At 45.8% G+C, this 13,337-nt stretch overlaps 2 non-coding genes across 2 annotated transcripts; one reads left to right on the top strand and one right to left on the bottom strand.

The window, feature by feature from the left end:
• Positions 1–7,180: 7,180 nt before the first annotated feature.
• On the bottom strand, positions 7,181–7,252 carry TRNAH-GUG (transfer RNA histidin (anticodon GUG)). The gene has a single exon. It is a non-coding gene; the product is annotated as a tRNA-His (tRNA).
• Positions 7,253–7,903: 651 nt separating this feature from the next.
• Positions 7,904–7,977, top strand: TRNAN-GUU (transfer RNA asparagine (anticodon GUU)). Its single transcript has one exon. It is a non-coding gene; the product is annotated as a tRNA-Asn (tRNA).
• The last annotated feature ends 5,360 nt before the right edge of the window (positions 7,978–13,337 follow it).

The following is a 13,337-nucleotide window of genomic DNA, read 5'->3' on the forward strand; positions in this document are numbered from 1 at the left end:
CCGAAAAGTCCCAGAGGGAAGTGCACAAACTGTGATGACGCATAGGAAGGTGCAATACCACCAGAAGTACTGCAAGATTTTTGCCACTTTATATGAACCTAAACCCTAGGGTTAATCTATGGAAATGGATCCTAAGGGAGTAGAAGCAGGGTGGAAGGAATGTAGTGATGGATACGGCTAGGTTTACCGATTGATACAGGTGCACTAGGTAGAAATTCTGGAGCCACTGCATTAGTTTGAGCAGCTGTCAGCAATTCTACATTGTTCACTTGAACCAGTTCACTGAAAACTTGCACCCAAAGGTGGCCTACAGGAAATGAACTTGAAATGGCACAACGTCTTTGATACATTTCTTGTAGTGGGAAATATCTAAAGCCTCAGGGGGATTAGAAAGCTACAGTAAATTTACCATGTAAGACATGTTCATTCACCCACATCTATAGCCCCAGGTATTATCAGGAAGACATAACCTTCAACAAGTCTGTGAGAAATAGACTTATAGGAACTGTCCTTGCATCCTCCAAGCATTCTGTGGTGGTGATTTTATGAACGACAGTGGGAACCGCTGCCATTTCCTGGGATTTCTGAAATTAATGGGAGTGTCTTAGTCAGGGTTGCTAAAAGACACAGAACGAGCGATTATAAATAGATAGCTAGATAGCTAAAGGTGATTACAACTTTTTTTGTATTCGTAAAACCATAGGCCCAACTTGATTTCCAAAGTATATGGAAAGGGTTAAATAAACAAAACCAAACCTGTTGCTGTCCAGTCGATTCCGACTCAAAGCGACCCTACAGGACACAGTAGAACTGCCACACAGGGTTTCCAAAAAGCTCCTGGTGGATTCAAACTGCCGACCTTTTGGTTAGCAGCTGTAGCACTTAACCACTACACCAGAGTTTAAAGAAATAATAGTACCAGTAAACGAAGTGGAAAAAATTAAAAAAAAAAAAAACTTGTTAGTCAAAAGCAACTCCAATGATTCCTTTCTTTCAATCATTAGTGAGTTCTCAGTTTCCAAGCAAAGAGGATAGAAGGCTAAGTTGCTCTCTGTCTTTATATAGTAAGATGTAAGGGGCAGAAGCTCTGGGGACATCTTAACATTTATAAAATCTCGGGCGCGTCCCGGGGTGGGCTCAGAACCGCCAAACTTTCAGTTAACAGCCCAACGGGCTAACCGATTGCGCCACAGATAAACGTTTTCTTTTCAACAAGGGGTGAACGCCTGTGAAGCGCTAGGCGGTGCCTGACGCTTTCTGCGGAGCCAATAGCGCAAAACCTCGGAAAATCCGGCAGGTTGGGGTGACAAATCCTGGTGTTGTTCGCGTTGAAACCAGTGCGATTGGGTGAGTCCGAAGCTAGGAGGGCAGCCGAATGGCCTTCGCCGCTCCTTGCCCCTCGTCCGCCTCAGATGCCAGCGACCCCCGGAGACCCCCGGGTCTGCAACCCCCGCCTAAGCCCAGTGGGGTCCACGACAGGGCTGCCCGCCTTCGCCCGCCGGCCCGCGCCGTGGACGCCCCCCGGTCGCCTTGGTTGCGGTAGGTGTGGAGGGAGCGCGGAAAATAAACGGGGAAAGGGGATTGGTGAAGAGGCGTGAAGGAAAGCTGGGCGGCGTAGGGGAGAACCAGACCTCCAGGAGGCCTGTGCAGAGACTCGGGCGAGGTCCTGGGGAGGAGAGAATGGTTTTTAAGGTGTAGCACAGTGGGGAAGGAGGAGGTGAGAGACGGCAGGAAATGGGAGAAAAGCGGCGCACCTGTGGCTGTTCCAGAACAAAACAGTGTGAATGTTTTTCTGTCAATAAAGTTTAAGAAGACCAGCGAGCGCTGGTAGGTTTGTGGTGCGCCATGAACGTATAGTGGTGAGTACTCTGCGTTGTGGCCTCAGCAACCTCGGTTCGAATCTGAGTTACGGCACGTACCGGCGCGCTTCATATGGCTTGGTTTGCATTTCATTCCCGCACTGCATCGCTCCCCACCTGCAGCTAGAAGGCAGCAAGCCTTCCAGCTAGCGGTCAGAAGGACAGGAACCTGACAGTGAGCATACCTGGAACCTGGTCTAAGGGAAACCTTGCGTGCAACCCATATCCGGGCAAAAGGTGAAATGCCTCTCACTCAGCCTTAGAAGCACCTTCCACTGTTGAGATGATGATGTGGTCATAACCGCTTTCCTGGTAAAGGTATTTCAAATACAAGTCTGGCTTTTTGACACGAAACCAGAATTTACTTTTTTTTTTTTAAATAGTTTTTATTGTGGTTTAAGTGAAAGTTTACAAATCAAGTCAGTATCTGACACATAAACCCATATACACCTTGCTACACACTCCCAGTTACTCTCGCCATAATGAGACAGCCCAGTCTCTCCCTTCACTTTCTTTTCGTGTCCATTTGGCCAGGTTCTAACCCCCTCCACCCTCTCATCTCCCCTCCAGGCAGGAGATGCCAACAGAGTCTCAAGTATCCACCTGATCCAAGAAGCTCACTCCTCAGCAGCATCCCTCTCCAACCCATTGTCCAGTCCAATCCCTGTCTGAAGAGTTGTCGTCAGAAATGGTTCCTGTCTTGGGCTAACAGAAGGTCTGGGGACCATGAACTCTGGGGTCCTTCTAGTCTCAGTCAGACCATTAAGTCTGTTCTTTTTACAAGAATTTGGGGTCTGCATCGCACTGCTCCCCTAGTCCCTCAGGGTCTCTCTGTTGTGTTCCCTGTCAGGGCAGTCATCCATTGAAGCCAGGCACCACCTAGTTCTTCTGGTCTCAGGCTGATGTAGTCTCTGGCTTGTGCGGCTCTTTCTGTCTCTTGGGCTCATAATTACCTTGTGTCCTTGGTATTCTTCATTGTCCTTTGGTCCAGGTGGGTTGAGACCAATTGATGAATCTTAGAAGGCTGCTTGCTAGCGTTTAAGACGCTAGAAGCTGCTCTCCAAAGTAGGACACAGAATGTTTTAATAGACTTTATTACGCCAGTTGCCTTAGATGTCCCCTGAAACCATGGTTTCCAAACTCCTACCCCTGCTACGCTGGCCTTCAAAGCATTCCGTTTATTCAGGAAACTTCTTTGCTTTTGGTTTAGTTCAGTTGTGCTGACCTCGCCTGTATTGTGCGTTGTCTTTCCCTTCACCTAAAGTAGTTCTTATCTACTATCTAGTGAATACCCCTCTCCCTCCCTCCCTCGCTTCCTCCCTGCTCCTACAGTAAGTATCAAAGGATATTTTTCTCTGTTCTTATAATAGTTTTTATAATAGTGCTTTTATACAATATTTGTCCTCTTGCAACTGACTAATGTCACTCAGCAAAATGGCTTCCAGATTCGTCCATGTTATGAAATGTTTCACAGATACATCGCTGTTCTTTGTGGATACGTAGTATTCCACTGTGTAAATATACCATAATTTATTTATCCATTCATCCATTTATGGGCACCTTGGTTGCTTCCAGTGCTGCAGTGAACATGGGTGTTCGTGTAAAGGTTTTATTTCTCTAGGATATATTCCAAGGAGTGGGATTGTTGGATCCTGTGGTCGTTCTATTTCTAGTTTTTTAAGGAAACACCAAATTGATTTCCAAAGTGCTTGTACCATTTTCCATTCCCACCAGCAGTTTTTAAGGGTTCCAGTCTCTCCACAACCTCTCCAACATTTATTATTTTGTGTATTTTGGATGAATGTCAGCCTAGTTGGAGTGCGATGGAATCTGACTGTAGTTTTGATTTGCATTTCTCTACTGGCTAATGATCCTGAGCATTTCTTCATGTATCTGTTAGCTACCCGAATGTCTTCTTTAGTGATGCCTGTTCATATTTTTTGCCCATTTTTTCTTTGGGTTATTTGTCTTTCTGTAGTTGAGTTTTCGCAGTATCACGAAGATTTTAGACATCAGAAATGTCACAGCTAAAAACTTTTTCCCAGTCTGTAGGTAATCATTTTAGTCTTTTGGTGAAGTCTTTGGATGAGCATAGGTGTTTGATTTTTAGGAGCTCCCAATTATCTTGCCTTGGCGATCTGGAACCCCCACACCCTTCTGGTTCAACCTGCAGAGAAGCTAAAGGCTGAGCTGTATTCTGAATCCTGCCAAGCACACATATGTGATGCGAAAGGGTGCACTGGGTGAGCTGTGGTTCCCCTAGGGCCGGCTGCTCTTTCTGCTCCTGTAGGGGAAGGACAACTGGCCCCTTCATCCTGTCCAAAAGAACATCAAAGGGACACCAGGATAGAACAGCAGTGAATCCTTTCCTCTGGGTGGGCAGGGGAAGAGGTGCAGGAGACAGATCAAAGAAGGAAAGGAAAGGGAAAAAAACATGTTATGAAATTTCCTGATCTAAAGCTACGGTGAAGTCAGAGTCCTCTGGAACTGAGCCCTCAGTAGCTGGGGGCAGGGGGAGAGGTGATCTAGTCCACTTGTATCCCTGTCTCCAGTTTGAACCAAAGCAGAACAAGGCCAAGCACCGCGTCCTGGTTTCCAGTGAGCAGGCAAGTCCTCACCTTTCCCAGAGTGAGAACACTTGAACTCTGGGTGTGAATGCAACATGGTAAGCACTGCACCAAGGACAGCGACTGCTGGAAGAAAGGGCACGATTTTCCCAACCAGTGGTTTTTGTTTGTTTGTTTGTTTTTGCTTTTTCTTTGTTAAAACAACTTTCAAAGGATGAAAATGCTGAGGCACATGAAGTTTAACACACCTATCCAGGCCATACAAGGGCTGAATCAGATTCCTAACCCAGAGCCTGCATTCTTGAACACAGATTAGACTAGGCCTCTCCAATTCTGTTTCAGTTTTTTCGGGGTTTCTCAGCTACAGAAAAGGAGAGAGAGAATGTCAGAGATGGAGGGGTAATAAGGGGGAGATGGAGGGACACATGGCTCCTGTAGCTGTCAGAGAGCAAAGCGGGTAACTATTGTGAATGTTTTGCAATATAGAGAAGATTCCTGTGAGGCCAAGACAAGTTTATTGTGATCAGGAGAGGAATCTGAGATGTCAGAGATTCAAAAATTACAACAATGGTAAAGTCCCTAGAAGAAAATTGGGGAGAATACATTCACCATCCTGGGGTAAAAAGATTTTTCTTAGAGAACACAATAGGCCTTATATATAAAGAAAAAAAAATTAAGATACATTAGATTTCATTGAAATTAAAAGCTTCTGTTCATGAAAAACCACCTAAGAAAGTGAAAAGGCAAGCCACGGAGTGGGAGAAAATATTTACAACATGATTATCTGCAAAATGACTCAAATCTTGTATTCAGAACTTTTAGAGATCAGCAATAAAAAGTCAACTCAAATAACAGTGTGCAAAATATTGAATAAACTTTCTCCACAAAGGATGATTTCTAAATGGCCAGAAGGCTGAGGAAAACAAGACCCATGTCATTACTCATTAGAAAACACAGATTTAAACCATGAAAAGGTACCCTTACAAACCCATCAGAATGGTGCATTTAAAAGGCAGAGAACACCAAGTGCTGACAAGAATGTGGAACAACTGCAACTGGCTTTGCTGGTGAGAAACCATCCTAGGGGACATTTTGGCAGCTTCTATAAAGGTTAAACTGGCACCTATCCTTTGATCCAGCAATTCCAGTACTTTAAGGGAAATGGATGCACATGTCCACACAAAGACTCAGGCGAGCATACTCATAGGAGCGTTTTCACAATAGCCGAAACTGGAAATAGCCCAAATGTCCATCTACTGTGGTTTACTCACACATTGGAATAACATCAATGGTACTACAATGAAGAAGTGATAGACAAACAACATAGACATATCTTGAAAACATAATGTTGTGTGGAAAAAAAGAAATAGAGCCAGACACAAAAAATGTGCGTTCATTCATGTGCATTTCAAGAATAGGCAAAACTAATCTCTGGTGAGAGACTTCAGAACAGTGATTAATTAAACCAGGAGGAGGTAGGGGATGGGGATTACCCAGAAAGGAGCTCCTTGGACCTTGGTGGGATGATTGAAACTTTCTGTAACTTGATTACATTTGTCAAAATTCAGTAATTGTTCACTAAAGATTTCTGTATTATTGTTGTTAGGTGCTGTCGAGTCGGCTCTGACTCGTACTGACCCTATGCACAACAGAAGGATACACTGCCCGGTCCTGCACAATCGGTATGCTTGAGCCCATTGTTGCAGCCAGTGTGTCAATCCACCTTCTTTAGGGTCTTCCTCTTTTCTGCTGACCCTGTACTTTGCCAAGCATGATGTCCTTCTCGAGATACTGATCCCTCCTGATAACATGTCCAAAGTATGTAAGATGCAGTCACGCCATCCTTACTTCTAAGGAGCATTCCGGTTGTACTTTTTCCAAGACAGAATTATTCATTCTTCTGGCAGTCCCTGGTATATTCAATATTCTTCGCCAACACCACAATTCAAAGGCATCAATTCTTCTTTGGTCTTCCTTATGCATTGTCCAGCTGTCACATGCATATGATGCGATTGAAAATACCATGGCTTGGGTCAGGCGCACCTTAGTCTTCAAGGTGACATCTTTGCTCTTCAACACTTTAAAGAGGTCCTTTGCAGCAGATGTACCCAATCAATGCAGCACGTCTTTTGATTTCTTGACTGCTGCTTCCATGGCTGTTGATTGTGGAGCCAAGGAAAATGAAATCCTTGACAACTTCAATCTTTTCTCTGTTTATCATGATGTTGCTCATTGGTCCAGTTGTGAGGATTTTTGTTTTCTTTATGTTGAGGTGCAATCCATACTGAAGGCTGTGGTCTTTGATCTTCATTAATAAGTGATACTCATACACTTCAATAATGTACTGTTAGCATAAAAACTGAGGGACTAGCGGTGAGGGACATGGCCCGCAAACGGACTATGGCAAGAAGTTTGGATTTTACTGTAAACGCATTAAAAGTTTATTCTGGTTTCATGTACAAAAGCCCAGCTGGTATTTGAAATACCTTTACCAGGAAAACGGTTATGACCACATCATCTCAACAGTGGAAGGTACTTGTTAGGCTGAGTGAGAGGCATTTCACCTTTTGCCCGGATGTGGGGCGCACTCAAAGTTTCCCTTAGACCTGGCTCCAGGTATGCACGCTGTCGGGGTTCCTTCCCTTCTGACCTCTAGCTGTAAGGCCCGCTGCCTTCTAGGCGCAGATGGGGAACGGGAATGAACTGCAAACCTAACGAAGCGCGCCAGTGAGTGACAAAATTAGCGCCAGACACTGCCGTGACTCGGATTCGAACCGAGGTTGCTGCGGCCACAACGCAGAGTACTAACCACTATACGATCACGGCGCACCACAAACTTGTCAGCGCTCACTGGTCTTTAAAATTTATTGACATAAAAACATTCACACTGTTTTGTTCTTGAACAGCCACAGGTGCTCTGCTTTTCTCTCACTTCTTGCCGTCTCTCAGCTCCTCCCTCCCCGTTGTGCTGCACGATAGAAACCTTTCTCTCCTCCCCAGCACCTGGCCCGAGTCTCTGAACCTGCCTCCTGGAGGTCTTGTTCTCGCCCACGCCTCCCTGCTTTCCTTCGCCCCTCTTCACCGCTCCCCTTTCCGCGCTTATTTTCCGCGCTCAGGCCCCACATACCGCAAAAGAGGCGAATGGGGGGCTTCCTTGGTGCGGGCGGGCGGGCGAAGGCGGAGCAGCAGTGTCTTGGACCCTACTGGAGTCAGGCAGGGGTTGCAGACCCGGGGTGTCCGGGGGTCCCAGGCATCTGAGGCGGAGGAGGAGCAAGGAGGGGCGAAGGCCATTCGGCTGCCCTCCTAGCTTCAGACTCACCCAACGCACTGACTTTAATGCGATGAACAACACCATTTGTCACCCCAACCTGCCGGATTTTCCGAGGGTTTGTGCAGGTCGTACTGCAGAAAGCCGCTGGCACCGTCCAGTGGTTCAAAGGCGTTCACTCCGTGTACAAACAAGTGGGGTTACCTGTGGTCTCTGTGGCGCAATCGGTTAGCGCGTTCGGCTGTTAACCAAAAGGTTGGTGGTTCGAGCCCACCCAAGGACGGTCCCCAGGTTTTGCACGTGTTAAGATATTCCCAGCGTTTCTGCTGTATGAATCTTACTAGGGAAAGACAGAGAGAAATGGTAGTCACCCTTCTATCCTCTTTGCTTGGAAACTGAGAACTGGGAAATGACTGAAAGAGTCATGGGAGTTGTTTTTCACTAAGAAGTTTTTTTTCCCCCCATATTATTTATTTGTAGTGTTATTTATTTAAGCCCCGGTGGAGTAGTTGTTGGAATCCCTGGTGGCGTCGTGGTTAAGTGCTGCGGCTGCTAACAAAAGAGTCGGCAGTTCGAATCCGCCAGGTGCGCCTTGAAAACTCTATGGGGCAGCTCTACTCTGCCCTATAGGGTCACTATGAGTCGGAATCGACTTGACGGCCCCGGGTTTTTGGTTTGGGTTGGTGTAGTGGATAAGTGCTACGGCTGCTAACCAAAAGGTCAGCAGTTTGAATCCACCAGGCGCTCCTTGGAAACCCTGTGGGGCAGTTCTGTGTCCTATAGGTTCGCTATGTGTCCGAATCGACTCGACAGCAACGGGTTTGGGTTTAGCATTATTTATTTAACTCTCGCCATATACTTTGGAAATTAAGTTGGTTCTATGCTTTTATAATTACAAATAAAGTTGTAATCACCAATAGTTATCTAGCTATCTATTTATAATCCCTCGTTCTGTTTCTTTAGCAACCCTCACTAAGACTCCCATTAATTTGAGAAATCCCAGGTCAATGGCAGTGGTTCCCACTATCCTTCATAAAATCGCCACCACAGAATGCTTTGAGGATGCAAGGACAGGTCCTTTAAATATATTTCTCACATACTTGTTAAAGGTAATGTCTTCCTGACCCTACCTGGGGCTGTTGATGTGGGTGAATGAACATGTCTTACGTGATAAATTTCCTGTAGCTTTCTAATCCCCCTAAGGCTTTCGGTATTTTCCTCTACAATAAATGCATCAAAGACGCTCTGGCATTTCAAGTTCATTTACTGTAGGCCACCTTTGGGTGCAAGTTTTCAGTCAACTGCTTCAAGTGAACAATTTAGAATTGCTGGCAGCTGCTCAAAACACGGTGGCTCCAGAATTTCTATCTAGTGCACCTGTGTCAGTAAGTAAACCTAGCCGTATCCAACATTATGTTCCTTCCGCCCTGCTTCTACCCCCTTAGGATCCATTTCCATAGATACACCGCAGGATTTAGGTTCATATAAAGTGGCATCAATCTTGCAGTACTTCTGGTTGTATTGCACCTTCCTATGGGTCATCACAGTTTGTGCATTTCCCTCTTGGACTTTCTGGGACTCGAGTCTGATTCTAGATCTAAAGCAATGAGAAAAAGTAGCACTCCGTTTTGAGGAGTAAAAAGCAACTGCTTCCGCCCGGTTTCGAACCGGGGAACTTTCCCGTATAAGGCGAACGTGATAACCATTACACTACACAAACACCCGTGAACACTCTCTGCTGCTCTTCTTTAACTTTCGTGGCTTTCAGTGGACGAAATTCAATCCCAGTTCGAAATTCCACTGCCAGCAGCAAAGTCCTGGAAAGGGCCTCAATAAGCACTGAGTGAACCAAGGCTCACTGCATTTGCCTTGACTGGTCATTTCTCTCAAGGCTTAGCTTTAATGCCTCTTTGTCATCTCTTTCTCTTGTTCCTGCCACTTTCCTTTGCTTTTGGTGTGAGAACTCAAAGCAAACGTGTGGGGCCCCACTGTCCTTGTTTCGAGGGTAGGCGAGGAACCCTAAGCCAGGGAACATCGGGAGGCTCAGTCCCCTTTGCCCGAAGGGGTCGCTCGGTGTTTCCTGAGGCCCTTTTCTTTTTCAGTGTCAGCCTGTGGAGAAGGTTCAGGTGATAGAAGAGAACAAAGAGAACCTTTAGAACTCTCAGGAACTAAAACTAACATAAAGCATGTCTCGTTTGGTGCCCCGCCTCCCAAGAACCAGATGAGAATTGTGTCCTGGTCTGAAATCTGATTTAGAGCAGAGAAATGAGGTCTGGCTCAAGATGCTGAGTAACTGGAAGTCTTCTTGCAATGTTTTTTTTTTTTTTCTTCTTTCTTCTCCTTACAAGGCTATTGGCGAACACTTGTCTATCCGCAAAAGAAAACCTGTTTCCGCCCGGTTTCTAAACAGGGACCTTTCGCGCATAAGGTGAAGGTGATAAGCACTGCACTACGGGAACCAGGCGAGTGAGCTAACCTAAGAATTTGTCCATGAAAATTGTACGACCTGCAGTTTTCAAGTACTTTGGCTTCCAGCACAGGAAATTCAACTACATTTGAAATTCGACTGCCAGCAGCAAAGTGCTGGAGAAAGCCCTCGGGAAAAGCACCAACAATCCCTCAGGCAAAGGAGTCTGCGGCTTCAGTTAGGACATAATGTAGTTTTCTGCGCCTATCCGTTAAGCTAGGACTTGGAGGAGGGCCCTGCCCCGAGAGCTTCGAGATCCCGCAGCTCATTAGAGTTTCCATTTTCAGAACTAAGTTCTCGGGCTCTCCAGCTCCCCACAGCCCAGGAGCTGTGAAGGCTCTCACCCCGGGGCTTCGGACCAGCGCCTCGGTGGCCCCTTTAATGGCGCTGGTTCCATGAAAAGATGTGCAATGTTATTCATCCCCCCGCTTACTGGTAGTTGCCATGGAGTCGGTTAGGACTCATGGCGACCACATGAGTGCAGTGCGGAACTGCCCCATAGGGTTTCAAGGCTGTAATTTGGTGCTGCCGTGGTTAAAGCGCTTGACTGCTAACTGAAAGGTCAGCAATTCGAATCCAGGAGCCGCTGTGCGGGAGAAAGATGTGGCAGCTTGTTTCTGTAAAGATCGCAGCCTTGGATACCCTATGGGGCAGTTCTACTCTGTCCTATAGGGTCGCTATGAGTCAGAATCAACTGGATGGCAACGAAGCGCCTCTCGTGGGTTCTAAACACAAACCTTTCAGTTAGTAGCGGAGACCTGACAGCCCTCCGCGTGCTGCAGGCTGACTGGCGTTTTCCAGAAGACAAGGAGGAAAGGGCCTTGGGGGACGATCGCAGGAGTAGAGGGTAGGCGTCCTGGCTTGCCGAGTTTAGTGAGAAGAGATGTACTATCTGGAGGCGGGGGATTACACCAGCCCCGGCAGGTCCCGGGTGGTCTAGTGGCTAGGATTCGGCGCTTTCACCATTGCGGCCTGAGTTCGATTCCCAGTCAGGGAAAGCTGTTTTGCGCCCTCTCTCCTCCACCTGTTTGATGCAGAAGAGTCCCAGAATTGCCCAGGCTTGGAGAGGTGAGAGGCGATGAGCAACTGTTCAGCGGCTTCGGGCTCCCAACAGCTGTACCTTGCCCTTGGGCACCAGGAACCTTCACCACTACTGTGGTCCTCATCTTAGAAACCTAACCTTTAGCTCTCAGAATGTTCATCTCCAGAGAACAAAGTAGAACCTGTGACAAGAGCTCCAAATCTCCTTTTTCAAAACAATTGCAAACATAAAGTTGAAAGAGTAGTGACTTCATGCTTCACGCACTTACCAATGAACATTTTCCACATTAGCTTTGTCCATCTCTCCATATGTATGTATTTTCTACCCCATTTCAAAGTAACTTGCAGATATCTCAGGATCCTTTGTTTTTTTTTTTTTTTTTTTGGTTACTCCTTTCCTTTGGCAATACCCCTCTAAACCAGCCTCTTGGGGACTTTATCCTCTCAAAGAGGTCCCTCTTGCTCCTTGAACATAAAGTCTCAGGTGTGACCTGGAGCCCCTCCAGGAATTACAAAGACTCCAATCACTGGGAAAATCTCAGGTGTTTAGAGATTCTCTCTCAGAAACCAGGGAAAAAGTCCAAATCCTTTGAGTAAAAATTAATTGTACACTCCACAGACATGCTCATTCGCCCCTACTTTTATCCCCTGGAAAGGTCAGAAGACACCACCTTCAACAAGGCTGTGAGAAATAGATCCTACAGAACTGTTTTCACATCCTCAAAGAACTCTGTGGTGGTCATTTTATGAAAGACAGTGGGAACTGCTATCATGGAACTGGGATGATGGGAAGATGGGATTGGAAGGGTCAAGTCACAACATTTAACCTTAAAAGACAAGGTGACCTCAGTTACTATGTCGAGTACAGAGCTGAAGCAGTAATCAGAATGGTCTGTCCCTCAAAGCTCTTTGGCATTAACTCCTTGGTGGGTGTGTCTAGAAATGCAACAGATGGGCAACCTATTAACGTCTTACTTGATTTGCATAAGCAGAAACACACTAAGTCTGGTGAACATAGTCTGACTTGAATCACAGCAATAGACAGTCACAGACCCTCAACAAATTCACAAGCACAGAGCTCTTTGAATGAAAGAGAGGTAGATCCCCTCAAGGAAGAACCTGTTTATACAGTCAAAAATCCATTCTCTTAGGGTTTTACCTAAATGGCATATTCCCACCAAAGTTATCTGAGTAGGATGACCTCTTAGTAAATATTATTTTATAGCAGAATATTTGGAATTTACACCATAATAGTATAAGTACTTAGGTGTATTATTAGTTCATTTTCATAAGCAAAAAATATTTTGGAAGGGTTGTCATCAGGGTTGATCATCAGTGAAACTAGAGTGAGGCAAGTTTGGAATGTGAACACCTATTTGACTTTGACTCTCATGAAATTTACCTTTCCTAGGAAGGAAAAGTATATTAATGTGTATTGAAACAGGTCTTAACATTTTTAGAGGAGTAGATAAAATTATTTATAGGTTGTTTTAGTTACGAATTGGGAAAATTATTAAGGTAATCACTGGGTTGGTAATGTGTGGTGGTTAAGGTTGTGTGTCAACTTGGCTGGGCCATGATTCTCAATGGTTTGGCATTCATGTAATGAAGTAATCTGGCAGTTATATAGTGATGTAGTCATCCTGCATGATGTGATCTGACATGATAAGCCAATCAGTGGTAAGGGGATTTTCTTCAGAGGTGTGGCCTGCATCCAATATATGTATAGATGTTTTGCCAAACCCTGCTTGCTTGCTCTGGATCCTGCATCTAGCTGGTCATCGTCTGACGTCCAATTCTTGGGACTTTAGCTAGAAGCCTGCCACCTTACCTGCCAGTCTTGGGTTCATGAGCCCTTGCAGGTACATGAGATGGGAGAAGCCTCCAGCCTGATGTCTGACCCCTGGACTTGGGACTTGCTATCCCGTACAACCATGTGAGCAATTTCCTTGAGATAAAGTTCTCTCTTTATGCCCATATATAGCTATATATATATATATACACACACACACACACACACACAGTTATGTATGCATACACTCACACACACACACGCATACACATGCTTCGCTGGTTTAGCTTCTCTTGAGTATCCGGCCTAAGACATTTGGTGCTGAGAGTGGCTCCAGGGGAAC

The sequence above is a fragment of the Elephas maximus genome, chromosome 3, assembly GCF_024166365.1.
Source record: "Elephas maximus indicus isolate mEleMax1 chromosome 3, mEleMax1 primary haplotype, whole genome shotgun sequence".
Classification (NCBI taxonomy): Eukaryota; Metazoa; Chordata; class Mammalia; order Proboscidea; family Elephantidae; genus Elephas; species Elephas maximus.